Below are 18,637 nucleotides of genomic sequence, written 5' to 3' on the forward strand. Positions count from 1 at the left end.
AGACTTTCCAACTTTTCCTGAAGGGTGGTCACTGTACCACGGAGCTCAATATTCTCTTGTTCAGAGTGTTCCATTACTCTTCTTCTACTCGAACGAGTATTGTATCTGTGATCTGATTGCGAGCGCGGTCGAGAAACTTTGAGACGCGACAGCTTGACGATCTAATGGAGAAAGATCCAAAAGATGAGACTCTATACAACAGACTCGATATGCAGAATGATGTATGCAAAAAGAAATTTATGATTTTTCCAAATATTTTAAAGATTATTTCCTTGCAAACATTTGAACACAAACAATTCTTTTATTCATTTTTTTTTATTATTTTTTATTGCAATAATGGGAAATGTTACAACATTGGAGCGTAGCTCCTTACAAAAGCAAATGATAAATAAAAAAGCTAAACAATCCTAAGCATCTTCATCAGACGAAGAACCAAATGCATTGTGCAGCTTGAGCTTCATGATTTCTTTCCCATAGTAAGCTTTCAATTCGGCCTTTTTAGTCCTCAGCTTGTCAACAACATTCTTCCAATCATCAGGAGTCGGAGCGTTGCTTGTTGAGCCTTCAAGATTTTTCTTGCTTTCTTTGATGTACCTCTTGATTGCAGCGTCTTTCTGACGAATCTTCTCATCTTTGCTCATGAGCCATCCATCTTGATAATAGAGAGTTTCTTCGTGATCTTTCACTCTTTTCTTCAACTTTCTATTTTCCACCTCAGTGCTACGAAACTTTTCTTCCCAAGCATCTTTTTCTGTCCTCATCTTGGCTAAAGTGTCTTGGTATTCCTCCATAGTGGGAATGTTGGGTCGTTGAGACACTGCAGGAAACATGGGTTTTTCATAAGTATAAGGCATTTGAAACTCCTTTGCTCTTTTCTTTACCCAGCAGGTGTAGGCGTCCATGGCAATGCAATTTCTTTCCTCACCTTTTTCTTTCCATCGGACGTCGTACCAAGCTCTCATCATTCTTGCTTTCAACTTTTTAGGATTATCCCCTTCTCGGTAAAAGTATCCTTCCACTGAGGGACCAGCAGGTTTAACTGAATTCGCATACCCGAGTTGTCGTCGGGCCAGGACCGGATTGTAGTTAATTCCTCCTTGTGTACCAATGAGGGGTACGTTGGCGAACTCTCCACAACTTTCAATGGTTTCTGTACCACAGCGAGCCAAGGTATACCAACGAATATCATTATTAGTAAGAGACATAAGTCTTCGGGGCCAACGCAAGCCTTCTCGGTTTTCCGTGAAAATAGGAGACTCAGGTAAGTGTGAAACAATCCATTTGAACAACAAAGGTGCACAACATACAATGATTCCACCGCCTTGGCGATTCCTATGATGGACAGAGAAATACATGTCACCAAGCAAAGTCGGAACGGGATTTCCAATCAGAAAGATCTTTATGGCATTGATATCAACAAAGTTGTCGACATTGGGAAACAGAACCAACCCATAGATGAGCAAGGCTAGTACAGCTTCAAAAGCTATCATGCTACCAGTTTCAATGAAATCAAAGGCTTTCTTTATTAGGAAGTGTGAGGTTAAACCCGGGAGGTTTCCTTTGGTAGTCCAATTACTCTCTACTTCAGACTTTTTCAAATGGGTACTTGCTGCAATGACGTGTGACTTAGGAATGGCTTCCAAACCATTGAAGGGTATTTTGTCAGACACGGGAATACCCAAAAGATTGGCATATTCTTCCAAGGTCGGTACCAACTGGTAGTCCGGAAAGGTAAAACACCGGTAGACGGGATCATAGAACTGAACCAGAGTTTTGAGAAGTCCTTCATCAACATGAGTGTTCAGGATAGGCAAAAGCTTTCCATAACTTTTCCTAAAATTAGAAGGATCTTGTACAGAAGATGCTAACTCTATCAGTCTTTCTACATCAGGCGTTTTGAAACCGTACTTTTTGGTATACCTTTTTTCCATAACTTAATCCTATAATGTTTGCAAAGAAAATTCTCTAAATTTTTTGGAAAAATCATGTTTTTTTTTATGGAAAAAGATGGGTTTTTTAATGAATGTATGAATGCATGGATGCGTGGATGCCACATATTCAAACATGGTGAAACAAACATGGTAACGCAAACAGGGTAACGCGAACATGGTAACGCATACATGGTAACACAAACATGGTAACACAAACATGGTAACGCATAGGTTCAAAGGTCCAAAGTCACGAGCATGAGGTCAGAGAACCAAAAATGGGATAGATCTAGTTAATCACCTGCATGACATGTTCTACTGATACGTCAGAGTCTACATTTTTCTTTCGGATATTACCGGCCTTCCACAATTAAACTCATGAGCCAGTAATATTCTCAAGAAAAACTCGTCTGAGTGTGGTTCTCCGCATGACAACTAATCCAAGTCTTCACCTGAATAGTTTCTGCACCACAACCTAATAAGGCCAGGATGGGTTGGGGTTCTACGGTCTCTCAGCTTCTACAGTTCAATGAAAGTAATAATGTCTTCGCTACGAAACATGCTAAACATATATTACCAACAAGGAACCTCCACTGAGCGGAAGGATTCTCACGTGCGCCTGCACATGACTATACCCTCCACCTAATTTCTTATGTGTACTTAATCCGGGTTAGGATTTGTCCATAATGTATCACTTGTAACAGAACCACGCAAGTAACAGAACCAGAACCACACATATAACAAAAAATGAAATGAAAAAATAAAGCAAATAGAATTAACCCTTCCTTTGGAAACAATAAAAAGATGGTCCCCAGTGAAGTCGCCATTTTTCTGTCGCGGGCGAAAAACCGTTTTTGTGTTCCTCTTTTTTGTGGGATGAGACACCTGATGCCTTCTTTGGGCTCGAGTGCTCAAAAAATGATTTTTCTTTTGTTTCGACCAAACTTTTTATTATTTCCAAAGGAGGAAAAGGAAAAAAGCTGCAATAACCTAAAAGTGGGGGGAGAGATCTTTGGGTAAGAGGGTTGGTTATACGAAGGGAAGGTATTAGCACCCAACGTATCTATAGTACTCTATAGGTTTCTTTGCTTTGTTTTTCATTCCATGTTATTGAAAGGTTCTTGTGAAATAGGTGGGACCTAAGGTGTTTGTTTGATTATGCTCGCAAAGATCATCGCGATCCTCTGCATACATATCCCTTAGAGGGAATCAGAGCATCTGTAGCTCGGGGTCTACGGGTGCTAAGGTTTGAATGGTTTTTTTTGTGTTTTGTTTTGCTCGCCAAGGATCGACCTTGTGCCTACGTATTCTCAAAGGGATGTTGAGAAAGTCAGAGCAATCGTAGTTCCCACTTATGCTAGTGGAAGCAAAGGAAAATAGACAAATGTCGTCTAAATGCTAGATGTATCTAATCTATATCATCACATACATCTGTTTGATTTTTGTTTGTTTAACCAGCCTTGTGGCAAAAACTTTCAATGAAGTCAGCCTTGTGACAAAAAGTTTTGATTAATCAGCCAGCCTCGTGGCAAAAGTTTCAATGAAGTCAGCCTTGTGACAAAAACTTTGATTAATCAGCCAGTACGGTGGTAAAACAGTTTGATTGATTAGCCAGCCTTGTGGCAAAAAGAAGTTTGATTGATTAGCCAGCCTTGTGGCAAAAAAGTTTGATTGATTGATTGTTTGTGATGATATATAAGAGATACTCCTAGCATAGAGATGAAAAATGTCTAATCTCCTAGGGTATTTGGTTTGGATATTGGGGATGCTTATAAGAAGCCCGTGGGTCCTTGTACGAAGCCCAAGAGGAGGCTATCCGAGGGTCCTTGCATTGTAAGCCCAAGAGGAGGCTATGGGAGGGACAATCCAGGGTCCTTGCATTGTAAGCCCAAGAGGAGGCTATGGGAGGGTCACTCGTTTGTACAAAGCCCAAGGGGAGGCATGGTATAGTTGGTTTGAGCTCTTAGAGCGATTTCACCGGGAAACCATACTCTATGTCCTAACCTAAACTAGTGGAGATTCTTTGCACGAAGCCCAATAAGAGGCTATGGGGAACCTAGTGTTGTACTAAGTTGAACAAGCATATATAACACAATCACAAGTATGAACAAGTACGAACAAACATGAACAAGTACATGAACAAATATGAACAGTTATATATATGTGACAAAGTGTGTGTATATAATGGAGTTTATGAAGGAAATATACCTGTAAGCATGATCCATTTGTATACACAGGGCTCGGGACTCACACTCGGGGAGAAGTCCACTTGAGTTTATTCAAAGCTATGTAAACAGGTATTTACAAAAGGGCTTGGGGCTTATACCTACATGGAGGCCCATGATATTTTTTGTGAAGATTTAAAGAAACCTTCATTTTTGGTTTGTATTTCAAAGTTAAAAAACAACTGATCGAGATATGTACAAATGGCGTACAATGAAATACCTAATTTCATGTACTTGAGTGGGTATGTACAAAAGGGCTTGGGGCTTATACCTACATGGAGGCCCATGGTATATTTTATAAAACATGGTTGATTGTTTTATTTACAGACGCGAGGTTTGAAAAACTGTTTGAAAGTTATTGTTTTGAAAAAGTTTTCTGTACAAAGAAAAACTGTATAAAAGGAAAAAGGAGTGGGTCTTATACTCTCTAATATTCGAGAGGCCCCACATCGTTTTGAAAATCAATTGATCAATTAAAAAGATTTAATCAAAAGAGAAGTGGTTTATCATTTTTGAAAAGAATCGCGATCGCTCGTTTTAAAACGATTTGAATTTTGAAAGAAGTCAATTTAATCAAGATAAACAAAAGATTATTCTTAATTAACACTTAGATGATTAGGGTTTGATCACAAAAAATATTTACAAGTGATTAGGTTTGAAAATCAAATGAAAAAGTAGTATTTAAAAGTATTTAAAAACATTTAAAAACATGTCATTTTAAACCTATTTAAAAATGTATCAAATAAATATTTTTTGGTGATTTGTTTTGGTATTCATAAAATATGTATATTAAATAAGAAGTGTTCAAAAAATGAAGAAAAAATAAGTTGATTTGATTAGTTAAATTAATTAATGAAGTTTGTTAAAAAAAATGAAAGAAAAATAGTGTTAAAAAAAAGGTTTTGGTCCCTAAGGGTGTTGAACCCGTGACCTCTCTCTCACCAGCCAAAACAACAACCAACTGAGCTGCGCGCGCAGCTTGTTAATGATACGCCTTCAGTTTATTATATTTTAAAACCAATGTTTGAATTTCCCAAACCAAATCTGGCGCCAAGAACACAACCCTAACTGAATTTTGAATTCCTTCAAATCTGCGTTGTTTTGATCGATCAAAGGGTCTATCTCACTCGGTTTTTCACAAGGAACATGATGGTGCCCTTTAATTTCATTTATTTTTGCTCTAAGATGATTAATTCTCTGATGAACACGAAGAACCCTAATATGACAAATCTTTGTGAAATCGTGTATGATCATGATATGATGCAATTGATTGAGGGTTATTATTCAGTGATGGTGCAGAAACAAGATGGTAACTTAGTTTTTCATTTATGATGCATGTATGATAGAGTTTGAAGTTCATGAGCACTTACCTCAAAAACGGCCAAGCTGGAGATTGAATTTTGCAGAGGAGGTGTTACAGATGTTGTTGCTTGATCTGGACAGCTTCAATGAACCTTAGGGAAGGTGTCTGGATGCTTGGAGTGAATTGAAAACACCTGGAGTAGTTGGAGGTACCCGATCTGCAGTTAAGCCCAAGTGTGAATCGAGCTCTATGATTCTGATGTTTCAGGTTGATGATGAGTGTTTGGATAGCTCATATGTGATATATGTGAGGTGTTGGAAGTGTTAATTTGTACAGAAATGATCTGGAATGAAGATTGGCATGATAAGGCTCTTTATGTGTTCATATGGAGGTTGAAGAGTGAATCTGAGTTTTGGGGTAATTTGGGGTGTGTGAGTGGTTCAAACACATCCCATATGATGTTTATGAGTTGCTAGAACCATCACTTTGGCCATAACTTCAAGGGTTTGGAGGTTGAGTTTTCTACCTCTTTGAAAACTATGAAACTTGCAATTCAAGAAAGAAGAGAGAAAACCTATAATTGTGAGGTTTTGGTGTGAATTGAAGAGTGATATGCACCTCTATTTATAGGCCAAACATTCTGAACTCAGAGCTTTGCAACTTGCTTCTTCTTTGGTGATTTGGCACTTAAAGGATAGAAAGGAATCTTACCATTAAATGCATATGGTTAAAGTTACTAAACCATGGTTAAAATTGGCTATGCTTCTTATCTCTTTCCCATCTGTCTCAAATCAGAAAATATCTTCCAATTATTGCCTCTATGTATCATTACTTGGTCCATTTGGCAATTTGGCTCATAACTTTGGCAAAATGACTTGAAATTTCAAGTGAAAAGTTCACTAATGGCAAAATTCAAAACCATAGCTACACTTCAAATTTTTTCATGCTCTTGGACATTTTGGAAAGCTCATGTTACACACTTCAAAACCCTAGTTGAAAGTTTCTTCAAGATCCTTAAGGAAGTGGGTGAAAAAGATCCATGAACTTTGAGAAAAATGAAGTTTTAAGTGAATTTTTCAAAAGATGCCAACTTTGAAGCTCCATATCTCTTAAATGGTTGATCTTATGGAAAAAAATTATATGTGTCAAAGTTGTTTATTGGATCAAAATCTACAACTTTCATGTTGGAAGTTTTTTTCAGTTTGTAGGTGAAATTTTGAGTTATTCCCTTTCAAAGTTTGGAAAAAACCATGAAAAACACTTAGAAAAATTTTCGAAGTATGAAAGTCAAACTTTTGACTTTTTGATTCTTGATTGATTTTTTTGATTTTTCTTGATCAAATGACTTCTCATATCATATATTGATGATTTAAAACTTCAAAAGTCATGGTTGACCAAAATTCCCCAAAAGTCAATGGCAATCTTGTACAGTTGACTTTTTTCAGACGAATCGCGTTTCTGGAGATTTCAAATGAAACAGGCTATCCTCACCAAATGAATGGTATGAATGGATCATATTGAAGAATTAGAGGATATTGAGCCATGGTTTGAGTTGTGGCACCATGTCCTGATTAAAAAGTCAGTTATTCAGTGAATTAGGTCAAAACCCTAATTGTCGACCTGATGAAATTGATGACTGTGGACCTTGAATTGAGATGCAATTTCCATGGGATATTGTCATAGGGATTATTTGAGGATGATTGAAACCTTTGATTGACTCCCTGGGGATTTTTTGGGTTTCCCAAATGTGATCCCTGATTTTAGTCCCTGATAGTTCAAAACCCTGATCTAAGGATTTGTCTGATCAATCTTTGTGTAGGAGATGTTATGAGCCAATGGATTAGGTCAAAATGATGCACTTGAGGTCTTGATATCATGTCCCAAGCCATTAGGTCAAATTCTGAGCAAAAGTCAGGAGTGTGCTGTCTTCAGTCAAAACCCTAATTCAGTCGATTCAAAGCTGTTGAGCTTGTTGAAATGAATCTTTGAAGACCAAATGTTGATTATTGATGAAGATGATTCATTTGAGATGAAGGGAGAACAAAACCCTAATTGATTGTTTCTTGCACTGAGGAGTGATCTCTTGATTAAACCCTGCTGAGCACAAGTAACAAACACAAGCTATGCAATTTGTTAGAGATGCAAATGATGCATATGCAATCATATGAGGTGGTATCTTAGGTCAAAAATTGGGGTATGACACTTTCCAAACAATTCTTTCCCACGCAGGGCTTTCATCTCTTTCTGCAATTCTTCAAACTGATCTTGGAAACCATCCATTTTGTCGTGAATACCCAAACCTTCACTTGGCGCAGCATCATAAATGGGCTCTAGGACAAAAGGACCAGTATGAACAATAGGAGACGTAGTGACCATGACAGGAGTCTAAGGACGAGTCATCTCAGGAACAGACAGATAACCTTCAGGCATACCCCAGGGATATCCATTAGGCATACGTTGCTGAGTAGCAGCAGGACCAGCAGGAATTGTTGTAGCAGCGATTTCAGAGATCACGGTGGCTGACCTTGAGCTTGGGTATTGGAAGGAGAGGGACCTGATTCTGATTCTGATTCTGAGTAGCCATCAATGTCTCGACTAGAGCAGTGAGACGCTCCACCCCATATCTCAAAGTAACAACCTCTTCACGTAGCTCTCTATTCTCTTGTTCAAGACCTTCCATCTTCTTTTTGCAGTTAGCTCGAGTGTTATACCGGTGATACATCTTGATTCTGTACGAAGAACACTGAATAAGACCTTAGGAATACTCTCGGAAGCAAGACCAAAATACGGAATGATGCATGAAATGCAATACAAATGTTTTTTTTATATTTTTGGTTTACAAGGAGCTTTAAGACATTTTATTGTAAACATAAAAATACAATATAAAACATAATAAAACTTCTTTCACTAATAATGGAAAAGCTTACAAAAGGTTCAAAGTTCAAAATTACAAAACAAAAGAGAAAAAACTAAAAACTAGAAGGAAACGCTTCTGATGAAGATCCAGCTCCTCTTTGCAGCTTCCTACAGAGCTTCTCCAGCTCATCTTCATAAAAGGCTTTCAAGTGAATCTTCTCAATCATCAGCTTGTTGGCAACTTCTTTCCATGCAACCGAATCTTCCTGACTACCAGAGGAAAATAAATCCCCTTGTTGTCTCTTCCGCTTTTCACCATGTTGTTGAAGTAGCTCTTCCTGACGAAATATCTGATCATCCTTTTCCATCAACCAACCATCTTGAAGATAAAGCATATCATCTTTTTCTTTCAACTGTTTCTTCAACTCTTTCTTCTCAGTCTCTGAAGCATGAAACTTATTTTCCCAAGCATCTCTTTCCTTGCTCAAGAAATTCTTAGTCTGAGGTAAGTGCGAAATAAACCACTTATAGAGCAAAGGAGTGAAACAGTTGATAACTCCACCTTTCTTATCGGTCTTATGGTGAATAGAATGATAAGTATCTCCAAGCAAAGTAGGCACAGGATTTCAAATCATGAATATCCGAATAGCATTAACATCGACGAAGTTGCCAATGTTGGTGTCGCTACCGCGAAAATTAACAGAGTTGCCACTAACATATTTATCCTAAAAAGGAAGGGAATGCCAGCAAACCATAAAACAAAACAACGGTCTCACGACTAGAGAAAAAAGGATAAGGGAATAGGTTACGCGAGGGGAAGGTATTAACATCCCTCGCGCCCATCGTACTCGATAGTATCCACGATTGTGTCCAAAACTATGGGTGTGTAAGCAAACTGCGCTAATCTGGACTAAAATGCATGCAAAATGTAGAGAAAAGAAAGAGTTATACTCGCACAGGCCCTACCCCGCTACCTACGTATCCGTTTTGCGGAATCAGAGGTATCGTAGCTCGGCTAACTAGTTTCTGTTTATTTTGTGTTTTTTAGGTGAATGAGTTACATTCACACTCCAGTGCTCGACCTTTGGAGACTTATGCTGGAAATGGAGCGGAAATAACAAGCTCTTAAGAAAAGAAAATCAAAGAGTATGGTTTGTGTTTTAAAGAATGCATGAGGAAAACCTAAGCTAAGGGGGAAAGCTTGCTACCTAATGTTATCATACAAAGGGTACAAGTCTAAACTAAACTAGTAACCTACAAGGAAAAGGGAAAGCAAACAAGAGTATCACACAAACGAGCTCCGCTCGTAAAGCAAACAAAACCAACGACACTGGCCAAGTGGTAGAAAAGCGGTCCCGCCATAGCCAAGGGGAGCGAATCACCCGAGTCAACCAAGAAATAGACCTCGCAAAAGCGATCGGGCCATAGACAAAAGGAGCGAGTCCCTATCAGCAACCAAGCCGTCACGGATCCAAAAGGAAAACGGTGCGTGCGTACACCGAGTGTCAACATCGATTAACGTGAGCTAAAGAAAAGGCGGGGGTCCGATTGCATGAACCCTTTACCTGAAATACTCGATAACAAGATCTTTTGCTAGTTCAGAAGCAAGCAACGCGTAGCGTGCGCTTACTGAACGGACTCGATGAGACTGGGCGGGGGTTGATTGCTAACCCTTTCCGCGTGCCTTCGATGAGGACTTAACGGAGCGCCATATAGGTCTTATTACACCGTGACTCCCTGCCGCAAAGCACAAATATAAACACACCAACAAAAACATAGCCTCTTTCGAGGGATTGGCTTGATGAATGTCTAAGTCCTACTTCTCATGTTAAAGGATGATGCGTAAAAGCGATAAAGTGCAAGAGAAATAAAATGAAACGGGATCAATACCAAACGGATTATGATCTGTAAACTGCAACAAAGAGAGAGAGAGAGAGAGAGAGAGAGAGAGAGAGAGAGAGAGAGAGAGAGAGAGAGAGAGAGAGAGAGAGAGAGAGAGAGAGAAGACTAGGGATCCCGGGAGCGAGCTAGCAAAGGCAATAGCAAATAGTCAGCACACCGATTAGCCATGTAAGCAAACAACGGTCGACATACGCGTCGAGCATAATCACAATACACCTGCAAGAGGAACAAGCAATCCAAACAAGCAGATATAAAGTAATAGAAACGTGTCTCCAAGATGAGAACACGACACGAGTGAATGAAACCGTGTCCCGCAAATAAAGCGGAACACTCAAGCAACAAGCGTCGATCGGTGACTATCCAAATGCCTCGCACACTAGCACATAAGTTAGAGATAACAAACATCGCAATCGGAATTGCGTTGGTGCTTTACACCGAAAAAGGATAACGAAATGAGAAAATTAACATTAGCGCACTTTTTAAACATAGATCGAGCGAAAGTAAGATAACAACCAAAAATAGCACTCAAATGTTAGTCAAATATGTATACAAGTATTAAGGGAACTAAAGCGAGTATTTACAAATCAAAAGGTACACCGAAACGGTAAAATCGGATAAAAACGATAAAAACTAAACTATATAACAAAACATTTGAATTCTAACAAGCAAATATTATATGTTTTTATTATTCATTTTTTATCATGCTAAAGGAAACTAACAAAGAATATTGTTTTTCAAGGCATTTCTATCATCTAAAAATCTAACAAAATATTGTGATTTTATATGTCATTTTATCACCTAAAAGAAATAAGAAAAAAAACTATGAAAAACAATTAAATCTAATGGAGAATATTATATACACAGGGGAGTGAAATGTGAAATTATGGTGTGCATAGCATTTTGGGCGCTAAGGCCCAGCCACAGCTGGCCCAAGGATGAGTTTTTGTGACAAAAACAGTACAAAAAACGTGGTACTCTGGGCCAGAGGGGGGGTAAGCATCAGCAATAATGGCGTTGGCCCAAGCATTAGATCCACACTCAGATTTCATTCAATTCTTATTATCCAAATTCTATTCTAATGGTTTTTTTGTTCCAATTAATATTGCTAATTCACATTAATCGCATAAAACATACAAATTAATTGAGTTAAACAAAGTAATGAGAGAATTAGGTTTACATGTTTGTGGCCATTGAAGTCCCTGAACGCACAAAAACTCTCCTCCTCTCGTTTACGGCCGCAGCGCCGATGTTGATCTTCCCCGATGATTCTCCGGCCACCATAATCAAGAAGGGAACGACATCTCCTTCTCAAACTCCCTCCTCTTATCATCCCAATCACATCTCTCCGCTCGAACTCGTCTCTCTGACCAAATCTCTCAGACGCCTCTCTCAATTTGTAATCATCATCATATGCGCTCAGGCCCTCACTCCCTTCGCGATTCTTCTCGTCGAAGATTCGGTTTCAGTTCAGGTACGATCAACATCTCACTTTCGTTATTTTGCGTTTGTGATAGTTACGATGCGTGGTGATGTTGTTATTGTCGCAGGTCAAAGATGATGATGAATATTATTGAAAGTTGAAGTTGCGAAAATGATGATGCTCAATGAGGTTTACGCGCGATGAAGATTGATGCGTGATGGAGGTTTCTTGAAGGTTGAAGTTCGAGGGAGATTGATTGGTGATTTTTTGTGTTTGTGATTAGAGATGCAAAGCGTTTGTTACAGGTTGGTGATGAATGAAGAGTGTTGAAGATGATTATCTTGTGAGAGAAGGTTCGAGATTGAAGGTGATTGATGATGAACTATAAAGAACAATGAAGATCCAAGAGTTTGTTACAATTTTGTTAGAAGTTTGTTCCCACTGATTTTTTTGTTACGTTTTCTGGTGATTGAATGATGAAGATGATGATGATTGAGGAGAAGTGGTGAAGGATGAAGATGAAGAAGATGGGAGAAAAGAATCGAGAGCTTTTTTTGTTACCGGTTTGTTACGTTCTTCTTCTGATCATTTTCTGTTATCAATTTCTGCTGACCAGTGAAATCCTGTTGCGGTTTATCTTCCGAACCCATTTATACTTTTTTTTCTTCTGGTTAATTGTTGCAAGTCGGTTCGGTTTGATTGATGAAGGATGGTTTATGCTTCGACTACACAGGGCTGTTGGCAATGGGCTTTTGAGGTGGGAACCGGTTCGATATGCAGGGAATTTGAAATTATAGTACAAGTTTTAGCTCAAGGAAAACAAGCTGGAATATGGGAAGCTTCTGAACTAGCTTTATTCAATGCAATTCAGTCAAGATGACGGAGAGGAAGCTTTGTGGGCCATTTTTGTAAAGAATTTTACATGTATACTTGTATTGTAATGGACTTTGGATGAATATAATGGTCTGAATTTGTAATGATATTGTGATATAGTGAACATGGTTTTTGGATAGTTTTTGTAATTGAACTTTTTTACTTTTCTTATGAATGTATGAATTGTGTTGGACTCTTGAACGAATATTATGATGATTTTTTGATCTTGTAGATCGCATTCCAAACAAACCAAAATGAATTCCACCTCAGCATACTTTAAAGAATCTCGATCCAATCTTCGAATTATAATGAATCCGAAATATCACTTGAATGAACTTCGCTTCAACAAAATCCTCACTCAATCAATGAACCACATTTCTTACACATAAAAGCAACAAACAAAGGCCTTGATCGCTAATTCACTTCCTTATGCCATGATCCGCATTTGAACTCCAATCCAACATAACAATAACGCCTTAAGGAATATTTGGAGAAGATAAGAATTGAAGCACCTAAGAACATCTCGACATGCAATCCAATGAATCTCATTGAATTAACGATTGCGGCCACCACATATAAGAAACTCTATTATTTTTCTTCTAATTTCTGAACGACGAAATAAACGCCCTTCATAACTTATAGCACGGAGAAAGAGGGCAAATTCTAGGGTGCAACAGCTGCCCCTATCTCAATAGAATATTTTCATTAATTTTATATCATTAACTTGTAAAAAGTTATAACAATATATAATTATAATTCGACAGAGTTTCAAAGGAATTCTAAACAACTCTACAATAATCCCTACAACTCTAAAGTGCCCAAAAGTACTCTACTGACAACTCCTACATATAAGGGTAACTCTTATAAACCAAATTGGCTAATGGTCTGACTTAAGTAATAATAAAACAACCCTAAAGGGTCAAATGCCTTCAATTTTAACACAGAAATATCAATATCATCACATAATATTAAAAAATATCAAAAGATTCAAGAAAAAAACAATACAATACAAAAGCACTCAATAATCACATTAAAAAGGGTTTTAAGTTAAACCTTTTGGCCACAATCATACGATCAAAATAAGAATAAAAACATAGAATTCATCAAAATCATCATCCCTACTAGAGGTTAAGGACTCCTCTACCTTACCCATACTGGTATTACACGAATATAACATTTTAAAGTCTCAACACCAGAGACACCAGGAGCACCCAAGTTTATATCTGATATCATGCAGCGGAGCACAAAACAACAGTTCCTCAACATTCTTCAAGCACAACATAAACATTCTTGCACACAAGTAGCACTACACTCCAGGAGACAATAGAACAACATAGGTTTGAAAAAAATCAAACACAATAGAGCAGCTCACCACCAACATAACAAGCCTTAACAACTTCAGACAGGGCCAGCGCACACCATGTCACAAATATACAATGCTCCCGATAACAGTATGAATTGTCCAAGTTCATACATCTTTTCAATAGAAGCCTCCTTCCTTGCCATAAACCAGAAAGTATCTTCCCTATATCTCACCCAGAACCGAACAGGAAGCTTGCTCTAATACCAATTGAAATTCTGGTATATCAGACTCCAGATGTCCTATGACTGGTTGGGATATTTGATCTGACACAACACATGGAAAGGGTATAGACTCGCATAACAAAAATAAACAATACACATAATTCTTTACCTAGTTCACCATGATAGTATCAATTCGAAGTACTATGCAAACAACCTCCGATTTAATTATTAAAATAAACTATAATAATTTTAATTAGGTTGTTTATCTGACATAATACACATAATTTTTTACCCAGTTCACTATGATAGTATCAATTTGAAGTACTATGCAAACAACCTCCGGTTTAGAGCCTTCTCACTCAATCACTACCGAGTTAACTTGCAACCTAAGACTAGGTATGTCACCATCCTTAAATCCCCTTTGATCACAATCAGCGATTGGATACTTCTAAATAGTTAGAAGACACAATTCCGTGACGATACCTAGCCAAGACTCTTGACTAAGAACAATAGTTAGAGTTTGCTTAAAAGCTTCCTCCAAGAACAATAACCATTCTACGCTTAAAAGTTTAAGAATGAACAATAGAGAATTACAACTCTAAACATAAGTCCTACTCTCATATCAACATGATATTCGAGAGGCTCACACATACCAACTCTTCTAGAGAGTGTAATACAGACTCAGCCCTAATAATATAAAATTTCACATCTTCGGTTGATTACTTTCCTAGGTTACAAAGCTTCTATTTATAACCTTTTTCCCAACTGGATTTGGGCTTTAAATCACAGCGTATCGGATGCTACAAATCAGCTGAAACTTCTGCACAAAAATAGGTCTTCAATCATATCCTTCCTAATTTATCTCTATAATTAGAAAGTACATATTCTTCATGATTTTGACTTGAATCTTCCAGACCTATAAAATCAGTGCCACATAGGACTTTATAATATTCCTAAAATATTTCGCATCTGTTAAATCTTGAACTGATTCAACAGCTCAGCCCAAACAGCCACGATGTCGAATGACTCTACAAACATCTTGTCTGACATGTTGCTCCAGATGAAGAAACATTTCATCTCAACACGTTTATTCATAAAATAAGTCTTCTTGCTCAACATGTTCTTCTTAGCAAATTAACACATCCTATTTAACATATTACTGCTATATTTGTTTTACTAAAATTAATGTCAATCTTAGAAATAGAGAACTAACAACATTACAATACGAATATATAGACATATTATCCCACAAATTAAAATTTCTGGCTCCGTCCCTGCTAGAACATGTTATCTCGGGTGTTGGCTCTATATAAAATACATATTATGTTGTTTTACCTAAACCGTTCAATCAAAAGAGCAACACAAATATATTTTTTTAAATTATTTCCGTATAAGGTAGAAAAATCAACATGGTAATGAAGTAAAGCATACTCATTCTATAAGCGTAAAATACTTTAGAGAATGGATGTGAAAATATATGATTGAATAAAACAATTAATACAAATTCATATAGAATGAAAATAAATTATATTAAGAGTGAAGGTCTATTTTAGTCCCTTACAAAAGCTGCGGTCAGATTAGTCCATAAGGGAAAAATAGTCTATTAAATCTCTTACAAAATTTAAACGAGTCATGTAAGTCCCTCTACTAATAATATTTTTAAATCGATTTTTTCTTACTTTTGAACCGTGACTGTACTGCCAATGAAGACCCCATTTTAGTCTCTCCCAAAAAAGAGAGAGGGTCCAAATTAGTTCTAAGAAAAAATTCCTTATTTAAACAAAATTTAACTGAGTCATGTTAGTCCCTCTTTTATTTTTTTTTTCAAAATATTTTTTTCAATTTTTAAACCGTGACTGGACTTGACAAGATAGACCTGCTTTTAAAAATTGAGTACGGGTCAGAGGTTAAGTTCCTTTGCACATGGTCTTCAGAGTCCGAGTTTCCAGCTAAGTTTCCAAGTTATGAGACATCAGAATCTTATCATTCAGAATTTGAGTCATCAAATTCTGATATTTCATAATCTGAGTCACATGCTTCGCTTCATATGTTCTTTGACTAATGATCCTGCACACTTGAACTTATGTTAGTATACCTAATTGTTCATTAAATATTTTGTTATCATCAAAACCTAGGAATATGGTATAAACCAACCTTCCTAAAAGATTCTAACAACTGAAACATTAACAACGCCTAATACACAAGAATACATGACAAAAAACCGTAGTCACCCACCCATAAAATAGGAGTCCAGTCACGATTTAAAAATAGAAAAAATCGTTTGAAAAAATATTAAAAGAGGGATTAAATAGAGATTTTTTTTCAGGACTAATTTGGACTCTCTCTTTTTTTGTGATTGACTAAAATGCGCCTTTATTGGCAGTCCAGTCACAGTTCAAAAGTAAGAAAATAATCGGTTTGAAAAAAAATATTAGTAGAAGGATTAATATGACTCAATTAAATTTTGTAAGAAATTTAATAGGTTTTTTTTTTTCAGGACTAATTTGACCTCTGCAGTTTTCGTGAGGGACTAAAATGAACCATCACTCTTATATTAATGGTACACAAAATAAAAAATGTAAACTTATTTAATTTAATCATTAAAGTTTTAATTTAACTACCAGAATATATTTTGATTGGTATTATAATAATAATATGTACCATTTTAGCATATACATATCTATAAATGAAAATAAGTAATCAATTTTAACCAATTATAAACTTTTATTAGAAAAATATTTTATTGAAATTATGTTTAATTATAATTGTTGTATCTCTATTTTACTTAACTTTCGGAATTAGTTTTTTATTTTAAATTTAAATAATTTTGATTCTCTTTTTCATACTTTTGCATAACGTTTTCATATACTGTAACATGCAATTGATAATATTTTTTCTCATTTCTTCATATTTTTTAATAATATATCATCTTAAAAAAATTACAATTTTTTTTTATATTTCTACAATGAAAATTGATAACGTATATAATTGTTTATGAAGTACTATAATTTATATTCCTTATCTTTAATCTTTGCATTTGAAAACGATTATTTTGTCACGTTTCACAAATGTTTGACATTTGAAAATAAACATTTAATTACTTTTAATAGCAAAAATATGATGAGAATCAAAATTATTTAAATATATAATATAAGAAAACAAAATACTCTGAAATAAATATTTCTATCCTTTATTCTTCAGCCAACACCTCATTATCTTGAGGTTATTTTTTGTCTAAAACTTTTTTTTTTCCGACTAAATTTCTACCATGATTCTAATGCAACCGATAAAACATGAACCTGAAAAGAGAAACTAATCTAGTTAGTTAATTTGAATGAATTAACCATTAATAAAATCAACTGTTATTATTTTTCACATTAACAAAAATGTTCTTATTTGGATTGCCATATATATATGGAGTGTATCGGCTGAAAACTAAGATCAATGGTAAGCGATACAAAATATGGATATCAAACATTAATTTTAATTAATATTTAAGATTTATTAATTCCATATAAATAATATCTATATTATGCTTTATATTTAAAATTCCGTAAAAATTCTTTTCAAAAATATTTTTCAATTTTCTAAAAGTATTAGAATATTAATTAACACATTAGTAGAATTTTTTACAAATATTATGTTAAGTATTTAAACATTATCACATTATATTTCTACTTTTACTATTATTCTGACTCTTAAACTATTAATTTTAATTTGCTCTATAGTCTAATTTGATAGTAAAAATTTAATTCTAGTTTATTTATTTATTTAATCTATATTTTAATTTGGTTGATTATTTATTTATTTGTTTTATACTTTAGAATTGATATAATTTTATTTATTATTTAATTAGAATAATAATATGAACATGGTCCTTAATTTATACTTTATATTTGTAAAATTTTATTTATTACATAATTATAAATATAACGCATTATTGATTTATCACCTATATTTCATTTGATTAAAAATATTGATGTACCTATATTTTAATTTTGTTGATTTATTTATTTGCAACTGTAGAAATCTTTCAATTTTGCATGTTCTACTATTATGACCATTTTAACTAAAAACAAATTATATATTATTTATTTATATTTTTATTTGATTAAAAGTATTGAATGAAGTAAAATTATTACTTATATTTTAATTTTGTTGATTTACTTTTTTGAATATTTCAATTTTTTATTTTTCCAAATTCTACTGTTGTGATCATTTTAAATTAAAATTTATTTAAGAATGTGAAATTATTACCTATATTGTGATAATATTCAAATAATTGTAGTAAATAGAAAATAATTATGGAAAGATTCTATTTTTATATGAAATTTTTAGATATTAAGTATAATAGACAAAATTTAAATAATATACTTCTGATATGGAATTAATAAATCTTAAGCTTATCATGGAGTTTTGAATTATCTCATTATATATATTTATATATACATACATCAACTCTTGGGTACTTCATATTTTCAAAATGCAAACCCTAAACTATTTTACCATTTTGTTTGCTCTCATTCTATCCTATAGCTTATGCAATGCTTCTGATGTTACAATTAACATCCGTGTTAATTTGCCAGATGCTGTTAAGCTTACATGT

General features: G+C 35.2%; 1 long non-coding RNA gene across 1 annotated transcript; it reads left to right on the forward strand.

The window, feature by feature from the left end:
* Nucleotides 1-11,305: 11,305 nt before the first annotated feature.
* LOC131635403 (uncharacterized) lies at nt 11,306-12,731 on the forward strand. Its single transcript, XR_009293811.1, has 2 exons — nt 11,306-11,685; nt 11,762-12,731. It is a non-coding gene; the product is annotated as an uncharacterized LOC131635403 (long non-coding RNA).
* Nucleotides 12,732-18,637: the final 5,906 nt, after the last annotated feature.

This window comes from Vicia villosa, unplaced genomic scaffold, assembly GCF_029867415.1.
Source record: "Vicia villosa cultivar HV-30 ecotype Madison, WI unplaced genomic scaffold, Vvil1.0 ctg.001479F_1_1, whole genome shotgun sequence".
Lineage (NCBI taxonomy): Eukaryota > Viridiplantae > Streptophyta > Magnoliopsida > Fabales > Fabaceae > Vicia > Vicia villosa.